This window comes from Anneissia japonica, unplaced genomic scaffold (genome assembly GCF_011630105.1).
Source record: "Anneissia japonica isolate Jap-2015-1 unplaced genomic scaffold, ASM1163010v1 scaffold667_len338742_cov159, whole genome shotgun sequence".
NCBI classification, from domain to species: domain Eukaryota; kingdom Metazoa; phylum Echinodermata; class Crinoidea; order Comatulida; family Comatulidae; genus Anneissia; species Anneissia japonica.
In genome coordinates, this window is record NW_022705208.1 from 9,429 (window position 1) to 16,474 (window position 7,046).

Genomic DNA, 7,046 nt, shown 5'->3' on the forward strand with positions numbered 1-7,046 from the left:
TACTTTATATATATATATTTCTTTTTCGTATTCACTAACTAGATAATTGCTTCATAGTATTTTGTTAATTTTTGATTATATTATAATAGGCCTATATTATTTATAATATTGTATTGTATATGTTAAACTGGATGAGTGAAGTTCACAGACGTTTTGTTATAGTGATTAAGTTCGCCACCCGCTAGCTTATATAATTTGTTGTAGGCCTATTTGTATTCTGTATATTGTGGCGAATAAAGAATAAGAATGCTTTAATACTATAATGCGTTAGTGTGACATGTGTGATAGTGATAGTTGCATTAAAAAAAATATTTTTTGCTTGATGAACTTTGATGTTTTGTATTTCTGTCTTTCTCTTCCCCATATTGGGTTATTTTTCTGAATAATTGAAATTGAATTAAGTCGGTGTAACAATGCAAAAACTATTTTTAAAACATTGAATTGCTCATTCAAAAGCATCAGAAATAAATTATAGCCTGGTTCTCACGAGAACCCTAGTATCAGGATCGGGAGCTAACCGTTAGCGCTAACCGTTAGCACCTACGTGCGAACGCCCGATCGATTAGCGCTAACCGTTAGCGGTATCCGGATACCGCTAACTGTTAGCAAGCGCTATCGGTTAGCAAGTGAGCGCGTTTCTATCACCAACCAATCACACGTACGTGTTTACAATTTCCAGTTTCTTATAGGCCAGTGATTCGATCATCATATTGTTGGTGTCTGGATCGGGATTTTCTCGTATGGACACACGGCAGCTAACGGTTAGCAGGATCCGGATCCTGCTAACCGTTAGCTGCCGTGTAAGAACATAGCCTTCGATTGAGTTGGTTTACTAATTCTTTTATTCCGAAAGAATATAAGAACTGTATTGTGGATTCATGTGTTAATTGGCGAGGAAAATGGACCTTTCTGCTAAGCACCACCCCGTGAATATTGTTGCTAAAGTCCCACAAAATAACAGTGTAAATATTTACGCAAACACGTGGAATCGACAACGCATGCGTTAAAATTCTTGCCAATCAATAACTCATATTATTATTTTTGTTTTCAACCTCAGAAGGGTAAAGTGAAGAGGCACTCGGAGCATCACCTAAAGATATGCCTTTGTGTAGGACGATCTTTTTGATTATATAGGCCTATAAGCCTACCAAATAGATGATCATACTTGCACCGCGAAGACTGGTATTGATATTCACAACATTTTTCCATTCCAACTATCTAAGTCTATTATGCAGACTACAATAACAAATAGGGCTTTTTTTGTCCAGTTTAAATTATGGTCCGATTTGGGTTCAGATATTTTGGCAAGACTTAATTTTGGTCTGAGTTCAGCACGGGGCACATGGCAGTGATATGTAGGCCTATTGTAAAATGAAAAATTGTTTATTCTCAAAACGTACATCATAATTTCTCAAAAAAGGTATTTTCACAGTAGATCCGATATGCGGACAGAGTTAGATTCATACATATAAGCCTATTTAGACACCCCCTATGAAAGGTGCCCAGCCGTAATGTCCCTCATTTGTCAAAACTAAAAAAAATGAGCCTATTCCGGGCATTTGAAGTGCCATAGGCCTAATCATAATTTGCGACTCCCCAGTAGAGAATAGACTTTAGGTCCTTGATTAGACCTTTGCGACGCCCGTGAGCGAGGGGTGTCTAAAGGGAAGCATAGCTCCTGTCGGGAGGAAGTCAACAATTTTGTCGAGTAACACTGCTTTGAAAAAGCATTTTTACCATATGAGAGTGCCATTTCAGAGGGTTTAGAAACTAGGGCCTATTCTTAAAATTTGCTCACCTCAGCCCCAACCATGGTGGGGCTGAGGTGGTGTGGAATACCTATCCCCCCTCCCCGTCAGGAAATTTCTGGATATAATTCATTATTTGACATATAATTGACTAGATCACCCATTATTTATATATAGTGCCTTTACGTCTAAAAGATTATATGTAAATAATTGCGATAATAAATAAGGAAGGGGAAACACATCATTATATATATAATGAAAAATAACTTACAATTATTTATATATACTGTAATAAGTTCACTGATTCCATTATATATAAATAATGAAAAGGTGACAAATCATTATATATATATAATGAAAAGTAACTTACAATTATTTATATATAATAAATTCATTGATTTCATTATATATAAATAACGAATTGACTTCAAGCTCATTATTCATAAATAACTGCTTTTACATTTCATTATATATAAATAATAGCTGCCGCAAAACCATAATGCTCGGACTTCAAACTCATTATATGTAATGCACGCGTGTTATCGTGTCAAGGTCATTATATCTAAATAATGGCTTTTACTTCCAATTATATATAGGCCTAAATAACCGTTGAAGTCAAGTGCCATTATATCTAAATAATGACATCGTAAGAGGCATGGTTTATAAATAATTCGTTATGCAAATTACGAAGTAATAAATATTCACCAGTGCTGTAAAATTTCAATTAGGTCCTATTCACCTATCGAAAATGGCAAAGCAAGGTTTACAGCAGATTATTGAATCCAGTGGTGGCGCCAATAGTAATAATAATAATAATAATAATGATAATGATAATAATAATAATAATAATAATAATAATAATAATAATAATAATAACAATAATAATAATAATAATAATAATAATAATAATAATAATATTAGTTCAATGAAACTAATTTAAAATATTTTGCGTTCTGTTATGACAAATGCTCGTTTGGATAGCCTGATGATGCTTGAAATACATCGCGATAGGGGAAGCAACCTCGACCCTGACATCGTGGTTGACAGATTCCGTGCAAAATTTCCATAATGTAGAATTTCACTTTAAAGAAAGAGGATTTGTTAGGAAATGAGATGGTTACATTGCAAACTCTTTGTTTCTTGTTTTATTCAAAACGTTTTGGTTTTGGAAGCTGATTTCGACATTAGAAAACATAGCCTACATAAAGTCATATTATAGTAGCTTAATGCCTATCCAATATGTAATAAAAAAATCGCCATAATTCGTCAAATATCATCATATTTTATTGTCACAAATCAAAGTATACATTCAATATACAATATTGTAAGACAAAAAGACAAAAAAAAAAAGCTTTCGCTTATCAAGTTTTGGCCTAGAAATTATAACTGAATTAGTAACAAGGGCAGAGTAATAATAATAATAATCAAAAATAATAATTTAAATATCTTAATAATAATAATAATAACATCAAATAATAATTTAAATATCTTAATAATAATAATAACATCAAATAAAAACAATAATACACAAATAATATCACTGATGTGCCATTAAAAGAGCTCTAAATAATAAAGATGTTCTATAATTAAAAGACATACACTGATAATAGATATTGTTTAACTTTAAAAGTAAAATTTTTCCTTGATGAGAGTGTTTTAATATCTTCGGGTAGGTTTTTCCAGAGTTTTGTACCATTATAAAAATACACTAGACTGTGCAGGTGATGTTCGGAATTTTGGGATAATTAAATTAAAGGGGTTGTTAAATCTTGTATTCTTCGAATGTGTTACTAATATAAAATACATATCAATGGTATGTGGTAATCTACAATAAAAAAGATCTGATACAAACTTCAGTACATATAAATCATACAACTTAAATACATCTAAAATATTAAGTTGCTTAAACAAAGGTGTAGAACGTGCTTTGAAATCAGAAAAAGTAACACACCGTACATACATCTTTTGAATAAGTAAAATTTGATTTAAGTACGATGAGCATGTACCTCCCCAAACCTCGATCCCACATGTTAATAGCGGCAGAATAAAAGAATTATAGATTAACAGTAGGATATATTGAGGAATAAAGTAACGCAGCTTGAATATAATACCTATTTTCGTACGAATATTTTTACATAAATTATGAATATGACTCTTCCAAGATAAGTGTTTATCTAAAGTTATACCAACGAAAGATACTTCTTCAACTTCATTAATGGGTTGTCTATGTATAAATAGACTGCCATTTCTGTACATTACCTTGCCTCTATTATAAAATAAAATATAATTCGTTTTGCTGTAGTTTATTGTCAACTTATTTGCATTACACCAGTTAGAAACTTTACTTAATTGCTCATTGGCTTCAGTTAAATCAATTGCATTACCCGGAAAGGAATGAAATAAGTTAGAATCATCGGCAAATAGACGAAAATCGAAATAATCAGTTGAATTTGGAAGGTCGTTAATGTATATCAAGAAAAGAACTGGGCTTAGGACTGAGCCTTGTGGTACACCATGGATCAATTCTCCGGGGTCAGAGAGAATATTGTGGGAACAAACATACCGGGTCTTATTTCTCAAATAATCAGTTAACCAAAGGAGAGTTTCTCCCCGAACACCATAATGGGATAGTTTGGAAATTAAAATTTTATGATTAATGGTATCGAATGCTTTACTGAAATCTATAAAAACTCCGAGAGAACAATTACCTTTATCAATGTCAGAAAGTAAAGTGTGAACTAAATTAATCATCGATAACTTTGTACTGTAACGCTCACGGAATCCATACTGTAGTCGACCTCACGGGATCAACTTATTTCGTGGTTGAGGGCGCCAAAGTTCCCAACTCAGACAATAACAAACACCAGCGACAACTGCGTACGTATGAACATAGAGAAAATAGAACTGTTCTATTTTCTCTATGGTATGAACATGTAAATAACTTTATTGCACTCCTTTGTCTCTCTGACTGTCTGTTCGACTGTCTGGTGACTAAACAGAAAGATAATAATAAAAATAAGACCGTAATAAAAATAAGAATAAAAAATGCATATCAGAAATAACAGTGTAAAAGGATACCAAAATGAACTAATGCACATTATGAAGTATTTCATATTGTATTCTATAATATGAATCATAAATACACCAGCATGGAATATAGCAATCAACTATTATTAACATTACTACAATGATAGAACATTATCAATCAACATAGTAGCTTAGTCTTAATAAACAAACGATTCTATATGTGAATATATCACACCATCATAAATAAAACAACATGAATAAGAGTAATGTCAACTTCTCTATCTCCAAATACAATTTTAACTTACAAAAGCTATGGCGCAACATCAATCCAATGTAACTGATTAGCAATCATCAGGATATCTCAATGTACATTATCTTAACTCTGTAAATAAATTTATGACCAAATAATGTATAACCATATAATAGACATTGTATTCTGTCTCTTATACACATCTAGATGTGTATAAGAGACAGCCCGGGCCCTCCTCTCTGGCGAGGTCTTTTTGTTAATAGTTTTCAATGATTGGGTTTTAAATGCCCCCCCCCCCCGTGGCTGCCTGCAAATATCACCGAAAAATAGATAAAACGACAGTTGAATGACCAACAAAGACAACTGAAGACAATAGGTTGTTATTTAGTATAACTTTATTCAGAAAATTAATCCCAAAATCGAGTTGATTGGAATATTGGTAGCGTCCTTTCGCTGCCAAGTTTTTTGGCAGTTGCGTCCCGATGACATCCCCTTTTTAAATGTTAAAAAATAACCAACATAAATTTTAAGTATTGAAGTGCCATTCTCAAACTTTATCTCATGCAGCCACAAACATGACGGGGCACAGGTGGATATAGTAATTTTCCTAGTTTTTATGTATGACATTGCCATTTTCCGGAATGAAAATTTTAAACATTTTCTCACATGGGGATAGGCCTTTGTGGATATAGTAATTTTTGTTGTTTTTATGTATTTGCCATTTTCCTGCATCTAAAAGTCTCTAATTCTTAAAATTGTTTTTCGTCAGCCTCAACCATGGTGGGCTGAGATAGATGGATTAGAATTTTCTTAAATTTTAAGTATCCGTTGTTTTGGGGCATCTATAAAGTCTCAAATCCTTGCAATTGACTCATCTGCGCCCCAAAACCATGGTGGGGCTCAGGTGGCTATCGTAAATTTTGTACTGTGGGGCTCAGTTGAATATGGTAGTTTTTAGAATAGTAAGTACTTAAATTTCATTTTCGGGAACCTAATTAATTACAGTAATTGGGGTTTTTTTTTTTACTCAATTTGGATATAGTAATTTTCCTAGTTTTTATGTATGACATTGCCATTTTCCGGCATGAAAATTTTAAACGTTTTTTCTCATGGGGATAGGCCTTTGTGGATATAGTAATTTTTGTTGTTTTTATGTATTTGCCATTTTCCTGCATCTAAAAGTCTCTAATTCTTAAAATTGTTTTTCCTCAGCCTCAACCATGGTGGGCTGAGATAGATGGATTAAAATTTTCTTAAATTTTAAGTATCCGTTGTTTTGGGGCATCTATAAAGTCTCAAATCCTTGCAATTGACTCATCTGCGCCCCAAAACCATGGTGGGGCTCAGGTGGATATCGTAAATTTTGTACTGTGGGGCTCAGTTGAATATGGTAGTTTTTAGAATAGTAAGTACTTAAATTTCATTTTCGGGAACCTAATTAATTACGGTAATTGGGTTTTTTTTTTTGACTCAATTTGTCAAAAACATTATTATTTAATAGGTAATGTAAGTTACATTTTGGGGCATCCAGTGATATAAAATACTGAAATTTTTGCGTCACCGTCAACCACGATGGTACTGACATGATGTGGACTCTCATTACATCAGCACCACCCCCTTCTTTAAAATATGGATACGCCACTTTGCTGAAAACAATAGTTAAGACAAATATATTTCCATTCGTTTTATTGTTCATTTTATTTTAAAACAATGCTAAAAACACAGTGTCAATACGAACATTTACACATGTAAGACTGAGCTGAGCGACTCCGAATTAAGGTGGAGTTAGTAGTGGTTATGTGACGTTTGTCATGCACTGTATTATGCGCTATAGAAATGGAAGACCATAATGTAATGAGAATGAACGTCTCTGGTATTGCCGACAGTACAATCAGTGTAAAATATAGGCTAGTGTGGATTTAAACAATGTCCTAATGGCAATGTTCAAAATAAACGTAAATCAAATAAATATGACTGTTGGGGTGAGAGGGGGTGTATCTTTGTAGTTAGGCAGTTATATA